At 42.1% G+C, this 26040-nt stretch overlaps 1 pseudogene; it reads right to left on the reverse strand.

Annotated features, from left to right (window-relative positions):
- Positions 1 to 9177: 9177 nt before the first annotated feature.
- LOC149996337 (heat shock protein HSP 90-beta pseudogene) lies at positions 9178 to 21455 on the reverse strand (annotated as a pseudogene).
- Between the last annotated feature and the right edge of the window lie 4585 nt (positions 21456 to 26040).

Here is a 26040-nt window from a genome sequence, read left to right on the forward strand (position 1 = left end):
GAGTGTGTTTCGTTGTCCAAGGTAATATACACATGAAAGGGTGTTCTGTTCTCTCCTGTGACAGTGACTCTGAGCTGGATCTAAAAATGCAATATTAAATGGAGAACGTGGACACTGTCCTGTGCCTTCTATGGAGAAGAAATGGGTGGAGGCTGCAAAACATCAACCAGGACTTGAATCATTCCCATTTGTCAGATAAGGACACACTTTCTCTTCTCAGTGCCCACAAGGACCCTACCTTGGGCAAACACAGACAGGCATCCAATGACTAGAACAGGGAGTCTTTGGGATCCAGCCAACCCCATCTGCAGATTTGGCTCTCCAGGGGGTCAGCTGAGATCCCAGGACACCTGGGCTTTCCTCCCTGTCATCCCAACTGGTCTTGTCCTGGGTTTTCCCTGACTTCTTGGTATTATGTGGCCCCAAATATTCTCTTGGGAAGGAGGGTCATAGATGTTACAGGTGAAAGGAACCCTGAAAATAATATCACCTCTTTATGGGGCGTCATCTCTGTTCAAAGCAAGTCTTTAGGTGCCTGGTGTGTGAACTGATAAAAACTGCTGCTGTGTTCAAGACATGAATGGGGGCTGGAAGCCCCTGCTTTGCTTCTCCCATATAGAATCACCAGTCCCTGGGATCCTGGAGTGCTGTTAGGAAGCCTACGTCTTGTCCATTTTGAATTCACTGATGAGGAAACAAGCCCCAAGAGGCAGGGTGTGTTCCAGGTGTGTCCTAGAAGTGTTCTAGGTGTGTCCAAGCTGCTGGGATAATCTCTGACACAGATCTTTGTCTTTCAGAGCAGCCCCAGGCTGAGTCTGGCTACTGAGGGAGCTCCCCATCTTCTGTGGCATTTGAGTGAGAGTTTTGGTTTCTTGACCAACCTATGCTGATTTAGTTCTCAGACACACACACACACTCACCAGTTAGAAAACTATCACTTTTGTCAGAAACATCACAACAGGAAATACATATAAAATGGGGCTGCCACTCCTCTGGGTCACCAATGAAGAGCTCACTTTCTACCTGATGCCCAGCTGTATCTGGTGTAAATGAGTCCTCTCCTCTGGCTGGAACAGCCACCCCTATTTCCTTGGAAGTTTTGGCTCTCCCTCACTAACAGACCCCACACTGAGCATTATCAGAATCCCCTGTGCGATGTTCTGAACCAGCCACTGCTTCTGATCCCACAGGTCTCAGGCAGTACTGAGACCTTACTTTGCTCCCAAGTTTCCAGGTGCTGGGAGAAGCACTGTCTCTGCTTATGTAGGGATGGTGACAGGAGCATAAGGGAGACATGGATGTTTATAAATGGCCTCACACACAGCAGAATTTTAGCTTTGATTTTCTCTCCTCCTGGTAAACAGTTAGAACCTGGCCCCTGAGCCCACCCACTCTCCAATCCACAAGGTCAGAATGTGAATCTTCACCCCTGCTTGACTCTCCATACACTGTCCTCTGAATGTGCCACCTCAATGGTGCGGCATCAGGGGCCATCTGGACCTTTGTAAAGAATGTTGTTTTCACTTAGAGCCACGCTGTTGGTGCAGGGACCAGTCAACCTGGTGACTGCACAAGAGGCACATTTCTGGGCTGTTGTGAGGGACTCACATGTCAGCAACGCTGAACTCTGCAGTGGCCATGTCCATCGTCAGAGGTGTGTGTGTGTCATTGTGGGAATTACTCTGAACCTGTTCCATCAGCCAGAGACTAAATAAGATACCCACACCTGCTGGTGACTACTCACTCCAGATACTGACCACATATTGTCACAGCGGTGCCTATATAAGCTCATGACCAAGTTTAACACTGAAGCTTAGCATTTCTGGCCAATCTATTTCATTTTTCCACTCTAGCCATTCACTCATGCAATCACTCAGCAATTATTTCTTACACACTGCTATTGGCACCAACTATGGTGAGCATTAGAGAGGCAATGATTAATAAGAAAGGTGTCCCTCTGTCTTCGTAGCAGTTACAGTTTAGTGGTTCGCACATCACACATATATTTACATAAATGATGACTTACAATTAGCAGCACCACAAACTCTGCCACAGGGCATGCTGTGGAGTCTGCTCTGTCCATGGAACCAAGAAAGTTTCCCTGAGCAAATACATTTTAGCTACAACACAAAGGGAAACAGCATCAGGCCAGCAGAGATGGGAGAGAGCACTGCTCACTGTACCACCCAGCCAGACTCACTCCTCCACTGTTTCCAGTAATAGAGCAAAGGTTAGCACTGCCCCTGAGTCTGAGCATTAAGGGGCCATTTTTCTCTAGAGCCAGCATTGTGGAGCAGTGGGAGAAAATGTGGGTGTTGTGAGATACAGCTGTCTCATCCCACAGTGACATTCTGTCTCTACTCTCTTTCTTGTATCAGGGACTGTGACCATTTTCCTGTAAGGACATGGGGTGGTTTCTGTGGCCTGACCTTGAAGGGAGATGCCCAAGAAAACAAATTTGCTCTCTGGGATCATGCTATGTCCCTGGGAATCCCAGTTTTCTTTTCTTAAAAATACTTGGGAAAACAGTTTCCACACATCCAGGATGAAGAGAAATTTTGTGGATTGAACAGTTCTGTCTTCCCTGAGCCAACCCCTTGCTTCATACTGGGGTTCTGAGCTGTCTTAATAAAGAGGCAGTCTGAGCAAGGGCTTCTGTGGCTCCATTCTTCTTCCTGGAGTTAGGCTCCTATCTGTCTGCTTTGGGAAGAGGCCTCAAGGAAGGGGGTGCTGCTTCTTGAGCTTCCCTAGGAAGCTGCCTAGACTTTTATGTGAGTGAGCCCCCATGTGCCCAGGCCTTCCATGCTGCCCAATACCTAGCTCTGAACTCTCACCCCACAGATCCTGAGAGCTTTGCCTCAGACATCACCAGGATTGCACCACAGCCTGTTCCTCTGCAAGCTGCCACAGTGGCTTTTTCTCTTTCTAGAAAGTCAATGTTGGACATGCCTGCTAGGTTCTCAGGGTCCCTTGCAGTCCGCAGAATCTTTTACAACACAGGCTGTAGCCCTCCAAGTACTCCACGTCTGTGACTCCAGGTGAGGCCCTCACCACCCGCCTTGCCCATCCCAAGTGTGTATGAATTCACCCCTTGGTCAGGCTCTTGATCTGGGAATTCATCATCAGGTCAGCTTACTGTAGACTATTTACCAAAGCCTCCTTGTGTCACAGAGAATGTTCTCATTGAACAGTCATATTCCTTTGCTAAGAAATATGGTTCTCCCTACCCTAAGGGCCAGCCTCAGACACAGAGGCAGGTCAAGGACTAGCTGCCTTGAGACTTGTGTTTATGTTTTTCTGTTGGAAGTTTGGGCTGAAGTTCTAGTAAATTGCTAGACCTCACTGTCCTTCTGACATCTTCCTGGTTCACCCATTTCAGTGATCTATAAAGGGCACTTTGGAATGAAAAGGGATCCAAAAAGACATTTAGAAAAAAGTGTGTGATGCGATTATTAGATAAAAGCACCTTTGCAGCAAACGCCTTTCTTTGGACCCCTGTGCATGGAAGGAAACCTTGGCTTCTCACCTGCAGATGGAAAATCCCGTGTGACTGCTATTCCTGGTCATGTTGTGTGTGGGGCACTTGAGCAAGAGCCCCAAAGTCAGCTGTTGAGGGGCCTGGGTGCCCCCAGTGAGGAATCTGCCTCCTCCTGCTCTGTGCTGGGCCATAGACTATTGAAAACCAACCAGCACAGGAATCAGCCTGGAAGATGGTCACAGGCAGTGGATCAATCCCCCAAGTGTGACCATCTTGGGCTGGCCTGTGCCCGCCTTCCCTTAAGTGTTTGTCTCTGAGACTGCCTGGGGCTAACCCCATCAGTTCGGCCTGCTCAAGGCCCACCACCCCGACTTCTCTCAAGGAATGTCAATCGTGGGTCAGTGTCAGATTTAGAGAGGCTTCTGTTTGTCGTTTAGGGTCACTTACATGCTGTTTGTATATCATTCTCAATTATATTCCCAGGGCCTCCCACAGCACCTGGCATATCATAGGTGCCCAATAGATGTTTGCTAACAAATGTTGCCCCAGGATAACTTGTCAGGTGTGCCCAGGCTGCCCCTCACTTCCTCTCTTTTCCCAGGAGATAGCTGAGAGCTGCTGGAAGCTGTGGGCAGACTCAGGCTTCCCCAACCACATGCTGGCAATTGTCAGGGCCAACACATAGCCCACCTATCACCAATCTTTACCCTGGGGGTGGAGTTCCCTCTTCAGTGACAGAGCACACCCTGTCCCCAGTTGAACCATGCTATTCCAGCATATAGCACTTTTTCTCAGTCCAGGTCCTTTCAAGACTCACTCTGGACATCTGGCTTCCAGACAGGACGCTCCTAGCATGACCTCCTAGTCCTTCAGGCTCCACCTTGTGTCTCTTCTCCAAGGAAGGTGCTTGGCTCCAGTCTTCATCTCTACTGGAGATGTAGCCAATACAGGCTGACATCTGCTCTCCCATGCAGAGGGATCACTAGGCTAGGCCACTAGTTTCTGAGTAACCCAGAGACAGGAACTGTCTGATTTTGCTAACTGTCCTACCTCCCCTGTGCAAGTGGGAAGGCTTAATAAGCATTTGTTGGGTGAATGAATAAATGAAGAACTGTTAGGGGATTCTCTGGAGTGCTCACCATGTTTCGATGTACTGTGCAGACATGAGCATTGATCTACTCACTGTCCATCCCCTCTCACTAGAGTGCGAGGAATCTGTACTATGAAGTGAGTGCTTGCAAAATAGCAAGATGTGCTCAGTAAAATAATTTATCTTTCCACTCTGACACAGAGCAGATATTTAATAAACAGCCTGTGTGTTACATTGCTTAAACTCTCAGACTTAATTCACCAGTTACATATTATTATAAATTCAGTACTTACCATGCATATGTATATCACATATTAATACACAAGATCAGTCCTGGGAAGAGTCCAACCATTTTTAATATAATGAGAACGTTTTGCATGACATCAATGTAACCTGGCAGCCAAGGAGAGTGGACTGGAATGCACATATGTGAACAATGATGACTTCACTCTACTAGTCAGTGAGGTTAGTAGACACCATTGAGCAAGCATGTGTACTGTGAGGTCACCGCATTCAAAATGACTGAGTAGGTAGAGCAATAAATCTGCATTAAGCTTTGCATTAAGCTTGAACATTCCTTCATGGAAACTATTTGATGATTCAGAGACCACAGCTATGGGCAACTGGTGATTGGCAGGTTCATCAGGACAACACACCCAGTCATGCAACATGTCTCATGCAGAGTTTTTTTGCAAAACATCAAATCACCCAGGTGACTCAGCCCCCCTACAGCCCATATTTGATGCCCTGCGACTTCTGGCTTTTCCCCAAAACTAAAATCACTTTTGAAAGGGAAGAGATTTCAGAACTTCAGTGAGATTTAGGAAAATACAATGGGGCAGCTGATGGCAACTGGGAGAACTGTGTGAGGTCCCAAGGTGCCTACTTTGAATGGGACTGAGTCATCATTGTCCTATGTACAATGTTTCTCGTATTTTGTGTTGTCTTCAACAAATGTCTCTTTTTCATAGGATATGTCTGGATACCCTCTGTACGGGCCTTTTATGTACTTCTATAACATTTATTAACCGTCTACTATGAGCTGGTTGCTAGTGCTATTGGCAATCCTGACACACAGACCTTTGTATAACATGAGCAAGTAGGAAACAGTGTTTGTCCTGGTGTCAGTTGGGGTTGTCTACCCACAGAAACTGAAACCAAATCAGCTAATTTCTAGTGCATGTGGCTGGAAGAGTGAAAATAGGCAGGGAAAGGGCAGGCACTAGCTGTACCCTAAGTCACGACTGTCCCTTTTACCCATTGGGGGTAGAGGTGGCTAGATATTTATTGGAAAAATAGCATGTGCTCAGTTCTAGACATTGTGTATCACTATTACTCATGTAATTTAATGTACAAATACTCATCATGGAAGGAAACTTAGGAATCTCTGGTCTAGAGCTTCTTAACTCCCTGAGATTATATCCCATTAACAATATAATCATGAACCCACCACAATAAAAACAAAAAGCCCATTTTTCACAAAAATGTTTTAAGGAACATAAACAGTGTTATTTAGAATAAAGTTTACACTTATGGATCTAAACACCAAAGTGATCATTGCAGTAATAGCTATAAATATTAATACATTACTTCTCTGATACTTTAAAATATAAATCAATGTTTAAGCTATAAAATTATGTGCAATTCATGTTCCTGATTTGACTAGAACATAACAAACAACATCAACTGCATTAATTGCTGTAACATTGCTAATGGTGGGGCACTGGAGTGGCTTGTACTAGTTGAAGAGATCCAGCCCTGTCAGTTTTTTCCCAGATCCATGGTCATAAATTTCACACCGGTTTCTTGAACTCAGCCATCATGGGAGTATTTATACTGGAGAAATTGACAAACATTACAAGTCAGGGCTTCTTTTCCTTTTTCTCCCTTCTCTCCTTTCTTCTTTTCTTTCTTTTGAGAGCCAGTTTTTAAACACTTACCAGCACACCTCCACCTGCATCCCACCTAAACCAAGTTTACACCCAAGTATCTATTGTTTTCTGTGGAGGTTCCCTGCTCAGTTCTAGTCACTTTCTGACCCTAACACACAAATGACAGATGGAAAAACTAAGATTCAGAGAGACTGTGGAACTGGCCCATTATAACACAAATTATAACAACAAAACTAAAAGAAATAAAAACCCAGGCCTATTTTACCTCTATCAAATTCATTGCTTTCTCTACTATATTTGTGTCCTACTGTGGTAGGACATACTGTATAAGGTTTTGAGACAAAATTGCTTTGCATTTAGAATTTGAGATTTTAGAGTTAAGTACTTCAGTAAAGTTATGTTTTATATGGAGTGTCACAGAAGAGTACATTTGTAAAAATTACTGAAGAGTGTTCTGTTCATAGGATATCATTTAATGTTGCTCAACTGTGTAGTTATTTATTATTTCTAATGAAAACATATTCCCATAATTGTTCAAAACCACCTCAGGACTGATAACTATATAATATAAGTATTTTATAGGTGTAATTCAATTAATCTCCAAAGAAAAATATCTATTGGATGAATGTAAACATACTGGTTAAATTGTATATCTTCATTTCTTCCACTCCAATGACCAAGACTGTGGAGAATAGACTATAAAAATGGCACCAAAGAGCTTATTCTATTTTTCATCATTGCTGCGATACCCATAGTTGGTGGTGAAACATTGCAATCCAATGCTAGCTGGCAATGAAACACCAAGTGTGAGCTGTACATTGAGTTTAGGTAATGTACCAGAAAACACTGCATGAAAACACTAATTTTCTCAATATATATTGGTAGTCATGGTGTTTACCAATGAGAAGTGAAGATGTTTTTAAACAGTTTATTAACTTGAAGTCTTGGCCGGGATGCATGTAAGTACTGTATAACTGGTGTTAAAATTGGAGACATGAGCACTGTGAGGTCTTGGCTGAATTATTCTCGTGAAGCTGGTCTGGGGAACAACCTGGATCATATGAACTCTTAACTCCATTCCCAACATTACTCCAAAATGAACAGCTTCTTCTCTCTTCTCCAGGCCACCTCTACTTAGCTTACACTAGGGACGCACACTCAACTTCTGAAAGAAAACTCCACACACATTCACCTTTAAGCCAGTCATTCTATTGAAGGAGAGCAGAGCTATTATTAACAACACATCTCAAGCTGCTGAGCAAAGAGCTGGTTTAATTTAATTTATCTGGCCTATAAAAAAATAAAATAAGACAAGTAAAATATATGTTATTATCAGCCTTAGATGACACCAGCATTCAAACATTTTATTATCTTATTATTGAGCAGTATTTCCAAGAAGAGCCTCTTTGTCTCATATACCATTCTTAGACATCTATTCTTCAGTTTTAAGGAATAACTGTTGTCTAAGAGCAAAAGGGAAAAAATAGTATCTTGTGGATATTAAAATGGTTGATCTGAATGAGTGCGAAAAGCTGGTTCCGTCTTTGCCCGATTTGACTTTCCAGTGCGTTCTGTCCTTATGTTTCTGTGACATGGTTAGAACCTAATATTAGGTGGTTTCAATTCTTGTGCCTTTTAAAATAATCCTCATTGACAAACTGTGGAAAAAGGGTCAAAATCTGACAGTGTCCTCTGGCTCCCAAGCATTGTCACATTGTTGCATGGAGCGTTTGTTTGTTTGTTTCCGTGAGGTCTGTGGCAGCTGTGCTTCATTTCCAGATTAAAGGCGTGGGAATGAATATGCCTGGTCTTCATATCAACCTAATCAGTATCTACTGATATTCAAGTGAGCAAAGAGCAATCCAGCACTGAAGCTGGTCCCCTTTCTGCACTCTAGTCTAGTACCAGGAAAAATTATGCATTAATTCAACAACCACATTAAAGAACCCTGTGGATATGGAACAAGACATCCACACCAAAGTGCACTTCAACCAAAGCAGAATCAGAGTAGAGTGGGAGAACCATTTCCTGCAAGATGAAGAGACCAAGGAACGGTTAATCATTTCAGGTGGTCAGCTGGCATTTGCTTTCATTTTTCATGTTTATAGCATGATTATTACCACTTTCTAGTGATATCCTTATGACCCCAGGAATTTTTTCTGACTGGATTATATTTAAAGGGTTGGAACAGGAAGAAGAGAATTGTTTCCAGATTAATTTGTTGAACAAATTAAACACATTTTATATACATTTTATGATAATAAAATAAAACTTTTGACAGCTAAGAGGGGAGGTTATGGGTGGAAGGATTGAGCAAAAAGGAAAAAGAACTCATGGGCATGGACAACAGTGTGGGGATGGTGGGGGGCATATAAGGGCACTAAATGGCAATGAGAAAATACAATAAAAATAAATAAATAAAATTTAAAAAACCTTTATGGAGGTTTTTTTTTAACTGCATCTTCTTTATTTTGCATACTTTAATTTCAGAACAAAATTTAAAAAACACAATACACAACAAATCCAAGCCTGATATCAACTATGAGAAGGGAAGGCTTGAGACCCTTGTAACCTGCCTTAGGCAGACAGGAGAGAAAAAAAATAAAATAAACAGCAGAGGAAACCAGGGGGCTAGGACCACTCAAGGCTGTTGGGAGAACCGTGAAGACACTACACAGGACAGACACAAGGTCTGCAGATAGAAACTCCCAATCTACTTATTTCATGTGAGAGGCATCCTCATCACCCTCAAGAGAGGGGATCTTATCAGGAACAGCAGCACTGGGTTCTTCTGCTGTCACTTCATTTTCATCAATGCCTAGGCCTAGCTTGATCATGCAATAGATGTAGTTGGAGTGGGCCTGGGGATCCTCAAGTAAGAAGCCAGAAGAGAGCAGGGCAGTTTCAAAAAACAACACCACAGGTCCTTGACAGCATTGTCATTCTTGTCTGCCTCTGCCTTCTGTCATAGAGTCTCCACAATGGGGTGGTCAGGGTTGATCTCCAAATGCTTTTTGGCCATCATGTAGCCCATTGTAGAGTTATCACGAAGTGCCTGAGCTTTCATGATACGCTCCATATTAGCTCCCCAGCCATAGGTGCTAGTCACAATACAACAGGGCAAAGACACAAACCTATTGGAGATTGTCACCTTCCCCACCTTCTTATCCAAAATCTCTTTCATGAGTTTGCAGAGGTTCTCAAAATTGGCCTTGCTCTCTTCTATTTTCTTCTTCCCTTCTTCATCCTCAGCTAGCTCCAGGCCCTCCTTGGTAACCGAAACCAAACACTTCCCATCAAACTCCTTGAGCTACTGTTCACAGTACTCATCGATAGGCTTCATCATATATACTACCTCAAAGCCCCACTTCTGCACTCGTCCCACAAAAGCAGAGTTGGCAACTTGCTCTTTGTTCTCACCGGTGATGTAATAGATAAACTCCTGGGTTTCCTTCATGCAAGAAACAGACTCCAAAAGAGAAGTCATTTCATCTCCAGACTGGGAAGTGTGATAGCGCGGAAGCTCAGAAAGGCATCACCAATTAGTTGAGTCCTCATGGATTCCAAGCTTTAAGTTTTTAGAGAATGCCTCATAGAATTTCTTATAGTCCTCCTTGTCTTCTGACAGCTCAAAGAAGAGCTCAAGGCACTTCTTAACAATGTTTTTATGAGTGACCTTCAAGATTTTGCTCTGCTGGAGCATTTCTCAGGAGATGTTCAGGGGCAGATCCTCAGAGTCAACCACACTGCCGATGAAATTGAGATACTCTGGTATCAACTCATTACAGCTGTCCATGATGAACACACAGTGGACATACAGTTTGATGTTGTTCTTATTATTATTATTCTCAAAGAGGTCAAAGGGAGCCCGATGGGGAATGAATAGCAATGCCCTAAATTCCAACCCACCTTCTACAGAGAAGTGCTTGACGGCGAAGTGGTCTTCCCAATCATTGGTAGGGCTCTTATAGAATTCTCCATATTCCTCCTGGGTGATGTCATCAAAGTTTCTGGTCCAAATGGGCTTGGTCTTATTCAGTACTTCATGATTGATGTATTTCTCCTTAATCTTCTTTGTTTTCTTTTTCTTATCCTTAGCACTATCATCCTCCTCATCTGAACCCACGTCTTCAATCTTGGGCTTCTCCTCATTATTTTTATCTTCCTCTTCTTTCTCCCCTTTCTCCTCCTGTACTTCATCATCACTGATTTCTTTCTCTCATTCCTTCTCCAAATAAAGGGTTATGAGATAACCTATGAACTATGAGTGCTTATTCACCACTTCTTTGACCTGCTTCTCCTCTAAGTACTCTGTCTGGTCTTCTCTGAGGTGAAGGATCACTTTGGTACCCCGGCTGATGAACTCACCGTGGTCAGCTTGCACAGTGAAAGAACCCGCAGCAGAAGACTCCCAGACATACTACTCGTCATCATTGTGCTTTGTGACCACTACTACTTTCTCTGCTTCCAGGTAGGCAGAGTAAAAGTCAACACTAAACTGTCCAATCATGGAAATGTCTGCACCAGCCTTAAGAGCCTCCATAAATGCTTTTGTGCCAGACTTGGCAATGGTTCCCAAATTATTTACAAGATCAGCTTTGGTCATGCCAATGCCTGTGTCTATCAGACTCAAGGTGCATTCCTGGGGATGATGTCAATTTTCAGCTCTTTACCACTGTCCAACTTGAAATGGTCAGTCAGGCTCTTGTAGTGTATCTTGTCCAAGGCATCAGAAGCATTACTAATCAACTCCCAAAGAAAAATTTCTTTGTTAGAGTAGAAGGTGTTGATGATGAGAGACGTGAGCTGGGCAATTTCTGCCTGGAAGGTGAAAGTCACCACCTCCTCTTCTCCATGGTGCACTTCCTCAGGTATCTTGAGGGTGAAGAGACCCAAATACTAGAGAGCGTGATCTGTTTTCAGCTCACACACCATAAAACAGAATGCGTAGGGTTGACTCAAGAGAGCTTTTTTTTTTTTTTTTTTTTTTTGTAGAACATTTGGAGTATATGTAGAACCCCTAAGGAAAAAAAAAAAATACAGGTATCCCTAATCTCATTCCCAGACGGAAATCTTTGTTAATGGGCATGGTTCATTAGAATAGGTATTTCTACTACAAACATCATAGAGCTCCTAAAAATTCTCAGTTATGCAAAATTTTTTAAAAAATAGGTTTGGGCAGACTCACAAAATCTATGGAACTTTGTAACTAGAACCTTAATAGAAATGATATCATCTGAATATTCCTGCAGGGTACCCTTAGTGATATCTGGAAATGTTTTTGGTTCTTGGGACTAAGGATGCTACTGACATTGAGTGGATGAGGCTAGAGGTACTGCTAATACCCCCCAGTGCACAGAATAGCCCACAGCAAAGCCTAACCCAGCCAAACTGTCACTAGTGCTGAACACAAACTCCAGCCTTAACCACTTACTCCCTAAAGACCCCCAACAAAACTCGACCTTTCCTGTAACATCCCACTCATTAGCTCTCTCCTCATGTTTCCATTTCTGATTCATTTATTCATTTACAAGCATATAAAATATGAGAATACAAAAATGAATTGGACACAACCCTAGCCCTGGAGAATCCCACATTCTAAATGATATCAACAGTATCAACAACATCAGTTCACTTTATATCTATTAACTCATCTAACTACCCAATGAGAAAGTCCTATGATAGCTTTTATTTTACAAACACAGAAATTGGTACATTAACAAACAATTATAATAGATAAAAGGGTCAACATCAACATGCAATTAATGCCACAGGATCACAGCAAATTTACTGAATTCTTTTCATGGCAAGATCTAGGGATATAGTGGTGAGCAAAAACCTGATTTTTTAATAATTAACGTAATTTATGACAATTGGTTATTTTAACATTATATGCCAAAATTCAAGTACATTTCAATTTTTAATGTTCATTTTTCAAAAATGATTTTTCCAAAAACCTAACTTATTCTTTAATTTTTTTAAAGGATACAAATATTGTTAATTTCCTTTATACTGACCTGTGGCTTTTGGGAAAGAAAAAAAGGACATGTATAATTGCCACAAAGAATATCATTTTTAAGGAAACAACATCTAAATTTAAAACTCTCCTTAAGGATATCAACAAAAGTAATACATTGATAACGGATTTTGTTTCTTTTATCCCAAGTTTCTATGGATAGTTTTCATGCTATTTCTTCATGTTTTTATGTATGTGTGGTGGGGTGGTATGGATAGAGCAATAAATGACATAGGAAATAACATAATCAATACTATCCAATATGGTAGCCACTGGCCATATGTGGCTTTTAAAATTTAAATTTGGATATATATTATTTATCAAATAAAATAAAACCTCAGTTGTTCATTCGCATTCACTGCATTTCATACACTCAAAAACCATGCCTGGTTAGTGGCTATCATCATATGGCTCAGGACAGATGTACATTTCCATCATCACACAAAGTTCTGTTGACAGCATCATGATAAATCCCCATGTTTCTAACTGTCATCCAGCAACAAAATAAGGGTCTATTATAAATTTCTAACTCTTCACTTAGTCAGCCTTTGTGAGTAAGGAGCACACTGCCATATCAAACAATGTGACATGATTTTTTTGTGATTCTAAAAATTTTGTCACTTTTGATGCCTTGAGAAAGAACAATCAGATTTTATATGGACACATTTTCAAATTTGGCTTTAAGAAGAACTAACTTTGAGAACCCCATAAACTGTTCAGAAGTCCCCAAGACCTGATAATTGTGTTCTAGGATGAAAGGGAGGTTTCAAGTGGTGTCTATGGGACAAGGACATGGACACAGAGCTGGACAGACTCTAGCCCAGTAAAGGGAGGAATCTACCGCCTTGAAATTTGTCATGACAATGGGCCTAGAAGCAAAAACTTTGTCATTCAAGTGAGTCAATACCCTGTGGGGCATGCAGAGGACCCTCAAGGCCTTGGGTTGTTATGGTGTGATCACATTAAAATGACACACAAAATCAAAAGCAGGAAATGAAAAGATTCCTTCAGTTACAAGGTTTTCCTTCAGTTTCCTTCTTTTAGGGAACACCAAGATTAAAACAAACCAACAAGCTGACCTGGAATTCTGTGTGTTTCTCATGTCTTTTTAAAATTGATATATAATTGACATATTTTTCTTTCTTTTTTAAATTGAGGTAATTAACAGATAACATTGTATCAGTTTAAGGTACACCATGCATTGATTGGATACCTTTACGTATATACTGCAATATGATTATTACCATAGCATTAACTAACACCTCTATCAGGTCCAACAATTATTTCATTTTGTGGTGAGAACATTTAAGGTCTAGTGTCTTAGCAACTTCGAAGTTTATAATGATGTATTGTTGACTTTAATCATATGCTGTGCATTAGATCTTCAGGACTTATCTTCTAGTTGCAAGTGTGTACTCTTTGATCAATGTCTCCCCAATTCTCCTTCTGCCAGCAGCTGGTAACCACCATTCTACTCTGTTTTTATGAGTTCAGCTTTTTGAGGTGAGATCATACAGTATTCATCTTTCTCCTGTCTGAGTTATCTCATTTAACCTAATGCCCACAAGGTCCATCCGTGTTGTCATAAATGGTAGGATTTCCTTCCGTCACTGAGTAATCTTCCATTTCTGAGTACGTATCCAAAGGAAACAAAAATAGGATGTTGAAAAAATGTCTGCACTCCCATGTTCATTGTACCATTATTTACAATAGTCTGCACTCCCATGTTCATTGTACCATTATTTACAATAGCTAAGAGTTGTAAACAACCTCAGTATCCGTCAATGGATGAATGGTTAAAGAAGATGTGCATGTGTTTTTAAGGATAGAAGGTGAGAAATGAATAATTTTTCCAGCCAACAGATGGCCAGCTCCCTCTTGGGCCTCCAAGTTTCTTATTTAACCTGCAGGCCTCTGAGCCATTGGTGACTTCCAGCCCAGAAGGAATTTATCTGTCCTTCCAGGAAAGCTATTCATACGCATTGGTGAGAAGTGCCCACTACCACCATGAGGCAGTCGACAGGGAAAGGGATTTCCTTTTTTTCCTCATCGAGGCAATTTCCTTCCTGCTATAGCAAGTCCCAGATGGGGGAAATTCACGGCCCACATGCAACCTCAAATCATGAAAATCAGTAATAGGAAGCAGCCCTCACCCTTCAGAGCATGAACATGCTACTCCATGGGGGTGCCTTTGAAACCAGAGTACACCCTGCGCGTGGGTTTGCTGGGGCGGGGGAGTTGCTGATCTCCCTCTCATGCAGCTGCTGGCTGATACCATTTTGCTCTTGCTTTGTTCCTCACAACCCCTTTGCACTGAACCCCAGATGCAAGTGAAATGGTCACAAAAGAAGTATCTGGGTTAAATGTGTGCTAAACAGGTTTAAAATTACTGCTCATTGTTTGGAAGCAGATGCAAGCCTCAAACAAATGCAAAACATCAAGGCAGATGCAAAAGGGAGGGCAATTTGAAAATCAGATCCTAAGTGCCTGATTCTGTAGTGGGTGAAATGGGCTGCCTCCCCTAGCCATCCACAAGGCTCGTTGGGCCAGCTGCCCCAAAGGGCAGTGAGAACCATGTACCAAACTCAGGAGGGGCCCAGAAAGGGCAGACACCCCCTCAGGTCTTTGACTCTGTCACAGTTGTCTACTTTTTTAACAGTGGTTTCTTTATTTCTAGTATCTTGGGAACTGCTATTAAAATGAGCATCAAGCTTTATGAGGTTGCCCAGGAGCCTTTTCTCTCCTCCATACACCAAAGCTCCCACACCCCCACCAATGAAGAGCTGGGTTGCTTAGTACAGTTTTGTTCTTTGTTGTTCCCTGGGTACATTTTGCACACCTGTGTCACTGGTGTGTGACATGGTTTATACTTATATAATCTACTCTTTGAGCCTGGCTTCCTGCACAAACATTTTTAACTTGGTGCATGGATTTCATGATGATAACTTTTATCACAGAACCTAGATCTTGTCATGAGGTCTTTCAAAAAGTCTTCTTTTTATCACAGCACCAATAGCAAATGAGCTAACATTTCCTATTTTGTGCTATGCATTTTCATAAACTCTTGACTTTTACCTCTGTGCGGCAGACATCATTCTTTGTACTGACAAATTGGAACCCTGTCACCTTCTCAGGTGTTTGGTCAATATCAGGATATTGCACATGGCCTGCCTCAACCACTGTCCCAGTGTTATGGTCCCATTCCTCATTGATTGCATCCTAGATCCCATTCTGTTTTCACTGGCCCCAAACTGTTGCCAGCTGGAGTTGGCTCATGCTTTCTTTGGAACTGCTACAACCCAAATGGCCCAGGGGACCTAGAGTTTATTGTACTCCCTGAAGGGAAAGCTCTCCCTGAAGCTGGCTGAGTCCCAGTGAATAGGGCACACACAATTGCAGTCAGAGTGTTTGCTATATTGCTGTACCAAACACTAGCTCTCAAGGCTTTTCTGCACAGACACACTCAGTGTCCTTGAAAAAAAAGGACAGTGGTGCTCTCACTGCCAGGGCCAAGCCAGAGATATGGTAGGTTCAAGGCTTTGGTAACTTGAGTGAGAAGGTTTCCCATGGGAGCAGGAATAGTGCTTCCTTTTCCCAGGAAGCACAGGATGGAGCAGGACAGCTGGGGATGTGGAAATAAATTCCCACCGAGACAAAGAAAAGGTCCCAGAACAGAAAACCTGTGCTGAATCCAGTGAATTTGAAGATCTGAGGTGTTTGGGGGCCTCAGAAATTGGATAACTTCACCACATCTTTGGATGTTTAAAATATAAAATTGCTTGGGAAAAAGGGCAACTTTTGGACATCAAGCTGTGGTTTTGTTTAGATTTGTGATGGTTCAGGACCATGTAGACTATAAGTGGCCCCAAATCAACCCATGTGATCTAATAGGTTAGTCAGGACCCTGATTCTGTCAGCATCCAGAGAGAAGACAGCACTGAGAATGAACATGTAAAGGCTCTGCCTTCCCATGAGCCATGGTCAGCTGTGCCTCAGTTTCCTCCTGTGGTATTCAGAGGAGATGCTTCCATCTCTGTTTTAACTCCCAGGATTAAGCAGCCCTGTGTGATCCCCTAGAGACACTTTTTCCTTGCTGTGTGTGGCATATTGCCATCTAAACACTGGAAGGAAATCCATTTGAAACATCTCTTCTATGTTGATAAAATTAAATTTTTTTACAAACACACATTCAACCCTAGGGGCCACGAAGACGGTGCAATACAGCACCATTTTGCACCCTATTAAAGCCAGAAGGTGTCTTTGTGAATCTTGCCTCGTGTCCTTATGTGGGGGAAACTGGAGCAGTACTTTCTGAGGCTGTTTCGTGAGGTTGTTTTCTGTGTACACAATACAAAGCAGAAAATTGAAACAGAGGATTACTGGAGGAGACACATTGTAGCCAGCTATATAATGCACATTATTTATCCTTTATTAAGTCCAGACATGATAAAGAGCCCTGCTCCTCCTGGGGTGTGGACAAGTGGATGTCTAGAACCCTCACAGGCAACAATTATCTTTATAAATAGTCCGGCGATGCTCGGCCTCCTGTATTCTCCACAACAGCACACACAGTGCAGGGCCCCATATCCCAAATAGCACTTGAGCCTTCACAGATATCAAGCACAAAGCAGCCAGGTATGAGTCACACAACCTGGGCCCAGGGAGAGAGACTGAAACATAAAGCAGGGTTAATCAATGGCAACCCAAACAGAAAACGTGTTTTCAAAAACATCTTCACTTCCCACACTCCAGTTTCCATTAGCAGAGAACAGATGGAGCCCGGACATGGGGGTGTTGAACTTGGCCCAGGGAGGCTGTTAAGTGGGAGAGTTTCTGGGAATTAGTTAGGTGCTCGATCTTCTATTTACATTTAGGGCTCACTCTGTGCAGAGTGCCCAGAGACTGTAACTTACTCACTCATAGGATGAAAGGGCCCTCCTCTCTCCTCCTGATTAAATTATGAGCCACAGTCTACAGCTATACCATCCTGAACCCACCCGATCTTGTCTTAAATTATGAGCCACAGTAATTACCTCTTTCTTGAGATGGGCTCATTCTTCCTTGTGAGGGAGACTTGTGAACAGCACAGCTTGAATAGAGAAGGAAGCTCCAGAGGGTCAGGGGCTACTAGTTATAGGAGGGATATCTGCCTCTAGCCAGGGATATAATAAATGCAAGAGACAAAAAGGGCCCTGCAATATATATATAACTAGGTAAATTATCTCAAAGCTTTAGGCTTCTTATCTACAACACAGAAATAAAAACTCCAACCAACTCCAGAGGTTTTGTGACTATAACTATAAACTTCACATGGTATTTTAGAGGTATCTATGTTATAGTGGTCACTTTTCTTTAGCCCCTTTAAAAGACATTTGGTGTCCAGTATGGCAGGTATGCGTGTAGCGTGATTTTGGTTAAAATGTGGAGCTGAAAGGGACCTGAGAGACCATTTAGGCTGAAGCTTCCCAGCCTGGGTGGCCCTGACCCTGTAGGAGGCACTTGAAACTGAGGGATGGTCTAGGTACACACCTGTCGTGCAGTTTATTGAAGCAAGGATGCTCAAGGACCTGTGATGTAAGGTCAGTTCTTACAGATCAGAAAGTGAGGCTTAGGGAAGGAAGAAAAGACTCCCAAATTGTTTCCAGAGGCAGCTATTGAGTGGAAAGGGGGACAAGAGTGTAAGTGGGTGGGGAAGGAGTGGGAAGCTAACATTTTCTGGGTGTCTGTCATGCAGAGTCTGAGCACAGACATGACCCCACCTCCCTTCTCTACTGTAGCCCTATGATGTGGGTCTTCACTATCCCCATGTTAAATATGGGAAACTGAGGCTGGAAGAGTTAGCAAATTACACAATGTCACACAACTAGGAAGGGCAGGGTGTGCATCTGAAGCCATTTTATCCTGCACCAAGAGGGAGCAGCACCTCACAGTTTTGTTATAAAACTTGACTGTTCATACATTTTACATAGGTATACATGCATTTCTATTTATATACATAAGAAAATGGGTAGGAAACAGGTTTCCTGTGTTAATCAGAAGTCTCGCCAGACTTTCGGCCAAGATGGAGGTGTAGACAGACACGCTGTGTCTCCCTCCAAAACTAAGAAGGAATACAACTACCTCAAAACTAGAAACAACCAGAAGTTCCAGAAAATAAAACTGCATGGAAGTGCAGCAAACAAAGATATAAAGAAGAAATACTCATCCAGACAGGTAGGAGGGGTGGGGCCAGGGTGGAGAGGACGTGGTGTGGTGGCGGCGGCAGCAGCAGCGGCAGCGGCAGGCCAGCAGAATGCACAGTCACAAGTTTTAAAAAGTCAGGAGGCACACCTGGGGAGTGTCCCCAGCTCCTCACCAGACCTCGAAGCTCACGGTCCCAGCACTGGGGAAAATCAAGCCTCATTACTTCTGACTGTTCAGACCAGTGGGAGTTGGGGTGGAAGCAGAAACTACCAGTCTCAGCAGAGTCCACTTGTTTAAAGGGCCCCCACGGTCCTAGAGCATCTGCAGACCCACCCACTTTGGGAACCACGGGCAAGGCAGCAGCTAGAGGGGTGCCAGTCCAGTGGGAAAGGTGACTGGAAAAGGGGCGAATGCTGGGCAGGCACCACTGTTCCCTCTTGGGCCCCTCCCACACACACAGCACCACAACATCGTGAAACAGATTGCCCTGTACTGATGAATCCCTAAGGCTCCTCCTCTTACAACGTAACAAGAGTGACAGCTCTACCTGGGACCTGGAGGCAAACAAACACAGGAGCCTGTCAGAATGAGGAGACAGAGAAGTATGGCCCAAAGGGGGAAATAGATCAAGATTACAGTGGGAGAAGTAAGTGACGAGGAAATAGCCAACCTCAAGGATGAGGAGATAGACAACCTAACAGACACAGAATTCAAAACACTGGTGATAAAGATTCTCACAGGCTTGACAGATATGCTTGAGTATGGCAAATGCATAAGAGAAAAGTGAAGGCTGTGCTAAGAGAAATGAAAGAAAATCCACACAAAACCAATGGTGAAGGGAAGGAAACCAGGGTTCAAATCAATGATTTGGAATGTAAGGAAGGAAAAAACAGTCAACCAGTGCAGAATGAGGAAGCAAGAATTGAAAAAAATGAGGAAAACTTCCCAAATTTTGCGAAGGAGATGGACATACAGGTCTGGGAAGCACAGAGGGTCCTGGGTGAGCTGGACCCAGCGGGGACCACGCCAGGACGCATCATGATTGAGATGCCAAAGGTGAAAGATAAAGACAGAGTCCTCGGGACAGCAAGAGAAGGGCAGAGGGTTGCCTACAGGGGGTTGTCTATAGGACTATCAACTGATTTCTCAGAGGACACTTTGCAAGCAGGAAGGGACTGGCAAGCAGTATTCAATGTGATGAAAGGCAACCTGCAACCAAGATTACTCTATCCAACAAAGCTATCATTTGGAATAGAAGGGCAAATGAAGTGCTTCCCAGACAAGGTAAAGGTAAAGAAGTTCGTTATCACCAAGCCATTATTGTATGAAATGTCAAAGGGGCTTACTTAAGAAGAAGAAGATCAAAACTATGAACACTAAAATGACAACAAACTTATAAGTATCAACTGAATCTAAAAATTAAAAACAAATCCAATTGAGCAAATCAGAATAGGAACAGAATCATAGGTATGGGGATCATTTGGAGGGCTATCAGCTGTGAGTGGGGAGGGGAAGAAATGGGGAAATGGTGCAGGGACTAAGAAGCATACTCGGTTTGTACAAAATAGACAGGGGGAAGTTAAGAATAATATAGGAAAGGGTGAAACCAAAGAACTTATACGCACAACCCATGGGTATGAACTAAGGGGGGTGGGATTGCTGGAGGGAAGTGGGGTACTGGGTGGAGGGGAGCAAAGGAGAAAAATTGCAACTACTGTAACAACATAATCAATAAAACATACTTTAAAAAAATAAGTCTCTTTGGCATTTGGAGTTCTGCTTTGGTTTTGTTAAACTGAAGATGTTTATTGGAAATGCACGTAGGTCTAGGGCTCAGAGGCAGCAGACAATGTTTGAAATGGCCTTTGGCAGTTATTGACACAAGATAGGTCACAAATCACTGTGACTTCCATCTTTCTTTCACTCTCTTGCTCACTCTGATGAATTGAGCTGCCGTGCTGTGAGTTGTTTTACAGAGAAGCTCACCTGGCAAAAGCTAAGAGCAGCCACTGGAACTTAGGCTATCAATCCAACAGCCTGTTATGAACTGACTACTGTATCAGATTCTCCCTCCCTCTACTTAAGCCATGTTTTGCTTGTGTTACCTACAAAGAGTTATTTATTGTCTTTATGTGAAAAGAAAACCTTATTTTGAGAAAAACCTTATCCTGTCTTATTTCCCAAAAGAGCCTTGGCAAATTTGAACCATCCCAATGTAATGACCTGGTGATTTATAGGCCTTTTCTCCATTTGCCCATGCTGGGCTCTCAGCACAGCTCTCAAGCGCAGTCTAAGAGAGACTTCCCATTGTCCACCCATCCAGACTTGTCACCACTTCCTCAAGGGAACTTCCTCCAATGGCCCCAAGAGGGTTAGTTCACCTGGCTCCTGGGTAAGACACTTATCACTTTATGATACAATGGCTTTCTTTTAGGTTTTCGTGGACTTTGAAAAAAATGAAATAAACTTGTGCCAATTGACTTCAAGAGCTAGCAACTTCTATTTTAGAGATGAAAAAAAAACAGTTGCCATTTCTTGTTTTAGTTCATGAAAACCCAACTGAAAATACTGAGCATTATTTGAGAAAAAATTTAACAAAAGAATGATGCCTTTTGGGGGATAAATTAGAATGTTTAGAAGAGGATATATCCACACCTATAAAAGAGAAACTTTTAATACCCTACTTAACTACTTAATAATTCTAAACATATTAATACATCATAAAAGATCCCAATGAAGATAGGCATCATCTCTCACCTGTGTGAGAACACGGTGGGACAGCAGGGCTCTGGCCATGGTCCTGATGCTGGGTTCTACCTAGGCCTAGTTCTGTCATTCTTTTAACTTGGTAATTCTCATCAATGTAATTTAACTCCCACAGGCTTCCCTTGTGAAAAACAACAATGATGATTAATATTTACCCTAAGAAGTCTTCATTTCAACTAGAACCATCCAATGTAATGGTTCAGTGATTTATGTGGCTTTTTCTTCCACAAGCCATGGAGTGATGATAGAACAAGGGAAGAGGGTACAGAAGCTGGAGCCTTTATGAAGCTAACTTGGCCCTGCCTATCAGGACCTGCTGTTAGCAGATACTATGGTAACCTGTATCTGCTACATGTCTTGTATCTACAATTAGTTAGGTGAAGCTCTGACTGAATATAGTGGTGGAAGGTTCCGCTGCATTTGTTTACTATTAACTCAGTGCTCCCTGCATCTACCTGTATCCTGCATCTTCAGAAGTGGGTGACTTGTGGTCCAGAGTAATTCTTAATTTATACAACATGTGGTTTACCTGCATGCCTCTTTTCTTTGCCTCCCTCTAAACAGGATGGTTTACTGTTCATTGGCTTGGCAATTTTTTTCCTGGTTCAGAGTCAAATGTAAAATACCCTCCAACCTCAGGAAGTTCCAAAACATAAAGGAAAATCACAAGGCCACCTGGGAACCATGGCTATTGGTGTCCTTGCTTTGCTCTCTGGCTTGAGACATCTTTATTCCCTATTCCTTAAAGGGGTAAATGGAAAGGATCATGGTTCATGAGACATAACTCACAGACCAGATGGTGCTGGTCAGACCAGGGTGGAAGGTGAGGACAGAGCCCTACTCATCTCATAGCTACCTATAGAAGGAACAGTAGAGCTTTTCCCATTGATTCCTACATGCAGTGGGAAGAATAGATGAGAAAATAAATAGACCTCAAAAGTAAAATAAATAAAGTTTCAGCTTTCCTATGAACATGCTGCAGAGTACCTGCAATTCTCATTATTTGGCAGTAGTTGTGTTATATAAAGTCACTGTAAACCCTGAATTACTTTAGGTATATTTCTTCTTGAAGACATTTTATTTAATATATATTGTTGATTCATTAACATGGAACTCACAGCCAACAGTACAATATGAGGTCTGTCCAGAAGGTATCCAGCCATGTAATATTAAAAATAGACATTTGTTGAAGAAGATACAAGAAACATTGTACATAGGACAATGACGCCTCAGTCCCCTTTAAAATAGGCACCTTAGGACCTCACACAGTTCTCCCAATCTCCATCAGCTGCTTCATCATATTCTCTTAAATCGCATCGATTGTCTGAAATCTCCTCCCTTTCAAAGGTGGTGTTAGTTTTGGGAAAAGCCAGAAGTTGCAGGGCACCAAATCTGGGCTGTGGGCAGGCTGAGTCACCTGGGTAATGTGATGTTTCTCAAAAAAACTCTGCATGAGACATGATGCATGAGGGGGCATGTTGTCGTGATGAAGCTGCCAATCACCAGTTGCCCATAGCTGCAGCCTTGTGAATCATCTGAATGGTTTCCACAGAGTAATGTTCAAGTGTAATGCAAAATTTGATACAGATTCGTTGCTCTACCCACGCAATCATTTTGAATGCGACAGCCACACGCTACACATACACACTCAATGGTGTCTACTGCCCCCACTGACTAGTAGAGCGAAATCATCATTGTTCATGCATGTGCATTCCAGTCCGCTCTCCTTGGCTGCCAGGTTATGTCAATGTCATTCTAACCATTCTTGTTACATTAACAATGGCTGGACTTTTTCCAGATAGACCTTGTATACTTTGTACCTGAAGGGAGCTCATGTAACGCATGTACTTTCCTCGTAAGGCACATTACAGTCTTCTTGGACTTCGGAACAGTAGACAGCAACAGTGAAATCACAAGATACATAGTGTTTAATGACTATGATTTACTGCTAAAACTAATATTGTATGTCAGCTATAATTGAAAAATAAATTTTAAAAACATTAAAATCATTAATAAAAAGCACAAAATTGTGAAAAACATGGGACCAAATAGATCACAAAAGGGATGCTTGTTTATCAAATGAGAGCTGAAACAGGAAGGCAGAGTGTTGCCCTCTGAGACCTCAGCTGGGAACATGTGCATCAGGCAACCCAAATTTCACCACTCTGCACATATAAGTGAATGATTGCAATAGTGTGGTGGTGAATGAGCTAGGGGTTATGAATAAATGTTAACAAGTAGGCAAACTTGTAAATATGGAATTCACGAATACTGAGGATCCACTGTCTATAATTCCTGGGAGCCTAGATAGAGTTCTCTGCATAAGCAGGCAGTTGAGCAGAGCATTTCAGAGATGAGGCTCTGAGTCCAATCCTGGCCCTGTCACTTCTGCTGTATAACCTTAGGAAAGTCATTTACCCACTCTCTGCTCTGGCATTGTCTTCTGTAAAATGAGAGCTTATACAGTCCTACAATAGTGTTGTGAGGTTGGATAAGACCTGGCACACACTTACTTCAGTAAACATCAGTTACTGTTATTGTTGTTGATAGTTTATTATCATTGCCAGTCACTGTAGACATTAAGTCCACCGAAAAGAGTGAGATTATGAACTACAGTGCCCAGGACTCCACTATGCTAAGGAGGTATTTACTGAAGATGATATGTAGAATAATTACCTTCTCTGGGAGTAAGGGAAGAATAAATAAGGCTTGTTTGGGTCCTGAAAGTCATGTAGGAGTTAGCCACTTAAAGAAATGGAGAACAAGTATTCCTGTCAAAGGGGCCAGTATCTGCAAATAACCTTAAGTGAGGAGGAGCTTGGAGTACTGGAGGAACTAAAAGGAGGCCCCTGTGGCTACAGCATAGTATCATTAGGTAAGGTTGGAGTGGTAAGCAAGGACTAGATCTGGCCAGGATATTTCTGGCCATATTACAGATTTTAGACTTTAAGATCAATGAGAAGTCATTGCAATATTTTAATCAAGAGGATGACATGATTAGATTTAGGTTTAGATCCAGTCTCTAGCCTATAGTGGCCCCATGAAGGTGTAGCCTGTAGCAAATAGCTGCCTCAACCCACTATACTACAGTCAGCAGCATTCTGTATAATGCATTTCTGTACTGTAATCCATAGCATTGTATATAATGCATTTCTAAGTTCAGACTTAGAGTGAGCCCTTAAAATATAGAATCATTGTCCCACATTGCCTGCAAGAAAAATTGACTTTAACTTCCAGGCTTAAGGAATGAATATAGTGACTAATGTATTTGTATTTCATCTTCAATCTTTTAAAATCCAAATAATTTATTAATTTTTCTACTAGCTTCTAAGCTCCTCTCTAGAAATTTAACACAGTTCAGAATCTATGTCAACCCTTTTAGGCCACTAGGAATTCATTTAGGGAACTAAAGTGGCAATTTATTAGCAAACTAGCATGGAAGCTCCTTTCCTTGTCTTTGTATTTGTTTTTACATTTGGCTCACTCTGTAAAGTAGAAATTACTTAAGACCTCAGAGAGTAAAGGTAGCATCCAGATTGCTTAATTTATGACTAGTGAGAGATTCTACAGGAGAATTTGGTTCATTAAAAAATGATTTATATTACAAACACTTCCAGAGACTCTTTGGCATCAGTCTTTTTTAAAAATTAAATAAATAAAAAGTAATTTAATATAATTCAACACCTCCTCCAAAAAAAGAATACTGTTGATGGAGCCTGAATTCAGTACAAGAACAAAGCAAACAGTTCTACTTCTTATTTGATCTACAAATTTTCAGGCTGAAAATTTTCCAGTTTAAGATCCAAACTAAATATAGAGAGCCGGTGTCTAAATTTAGCAGGATGACTCTCTCTATTCAATTCTGGGTCTTTTCACTGTCACCAACCAGAGCTCCCCACTGAGACTTAAAGATGTGAGCTGCAATAAGCTGCCCTCTCTCAGGGCTGGAAGTCTGGGAGCAGGAGGGGGAAGAAAAAAGGCCTAGAGACTATGAAGAGGAGAGGGAAGTAGTTCTGGGAGGGCAAAAAAGGGGTCTCATACCTGGTAGTTTATTCCATCTCTTACCTTCTAGAGGGAAAAGCATGCCAACCACAGTGGGGGGAAGCAGATTATATCAAGGAATCAAAAACAACCATTTATGTTTGGTAAGAAGACAACATGGGCTTGAAAACTCTTTGATTCATTCTGGTAAAAAGAGAAATTGGGATTAATTTAATAAGCAGCTAGAGATAAACTATTAGCCTGGGGAGGGAAGTGATATTACATTCATTAGGAAAAGTACTTATCTGTAATGGCTAGATTTAGAACCAAGTAATGGAGATCTAAAAATAAAACAATAAGAAAGAAAGAAGAAAGGGTGCAGGGCTGGCATACATTTACATACAGACTGGTATAATGGGTACATGGTCTATAGAAATCAAACTCTTTTCAGATGTCTGCATTTTCATTACTGAGGATGGCAACTTGCTCTCATGGTCCCAAATGGCTGTTGGTGCTCCAGCCACCAAACCCATCTGTCAAGCAGCAGGATGGACCGGGGAGAGAAAAAAGGCATGCTCTTCCATACTCCTTCAGAAGTTTCACTCAATACATAACTTCTGATTACATTTGGTTG

This window comes from Furipterus horrens, unplaced genomic scaffold (assembly GCF_987537825.1).
Source record: "Furipterus horrens unplaced genomic scaffold, mFurHor1.1.pri manual_scaffold_12, whole genome shotgun sequence".
In the NCBI taxonomy this organism is placed as follows: domain Eukaryota; kingdom Metazoa; phylum Chordata; class Mammalia; order Chiroptera; family Furipteridae; genus Furipterus; species Furipterus horrens.